The sequence below is a fragment of the Sinocyclocheilus anshuiensis genome, unplaced genomic scaffold, assembly GCF_001515605.1.
Source record: "Sinocyclocheilus anshuiensis isolate Anshui unplaced genomic scaffold, SAMN03320099.WGS_v1.1 scaffold449, whole genome shotgun sequence".
In the NCBI taxonomy this organism is placed as follows: Eukaryota; Metazoa; Chordata; class Actinopteri; order Cypriniformes; family Cyprinidae; genus Sinocyclocheilus; species Sinocyclocheilus anshuiensis.
In genome coordinates, this window is record NW_015537950.1 from 424,073 (window position 1) to 425,098 (window position 1,026).

A 1,026-nucleotide genomic window follows, 5' to 3' on the forward strand; every position below is an offset into this window, starting at 1 on the left:
ACTTTAAAGGCGATTTTCTCAATATTTAGATTTTTTTGCACCCTCAGATTCCAGATTTTCAAATAGTCATATCTAAGACAAATATTGTCCTATCCTAACTTTTAGCTTTTAGATGATGTATAAATCTCAATTTCCAAAAATTGACCCTTATGACTGGTTTTGTGGTCCATGGTCACACATGGCTACTTTAAACAGCTCCATTAAGCTTTAGCCCCAAAGAGTGCACATTTAAAAGATAATGATAAATTCTCAAATGTTCACACCTCATTTCTTTACAGAGGATGATTCTATATTACTATATTAATGTTCCACTAAATTATGCAATCATCTGATGAGTTTTGAGCGCTCTCTCGTCTTACTGCCATTACATACACATGGGAAGAAATGTCATCAAAATGTTTATAAATAAATAAAAAAATAGCAATTTAATGAGTTTCTGTTTTTATAACAGTCTAAGTCCTATATCATAGGCATAGCTATATCACACAAAGAAGAGTCCTATATTTTTTTAATAATGTACAATAAACAACAACTTACAGAGTAACTTTCAGACACAAAATTCCGTTTTGCTCCGTCAGAAAGAAAATAGAACAAACAGCAGAACCGCTGCGTCGTAGTTTCATATTTAAAAAAGTAGCTTATTTCATTTTTGCAATCACTTAATATTTCTACATTCAAATTTTATATTTAAACTTAACATTTATGTACAATCCATCTATGAATTTTGTTGATAGTGATTTCATTTGATTGTTAATAGCCAGCATGTCTTTTTATTCGATTGAATTTATTAATTAAATAAGAACCTGACATAAAAGGACACAGATATGACAATAACTTTTATAATACTAATAAGCCAACATCTCTGGCTTTTTTTGCTCAAAGTTACTTCAGTGTTTTGATCTCTCAACTGAGATAATACATCCTGTTTATTATATTATAATGAATATTTAATATTACATTTAAACTTTGACTATAGCCTAGACATGTTGCATATTAATTGTACTATTTATGAACCTCAAAGCATAT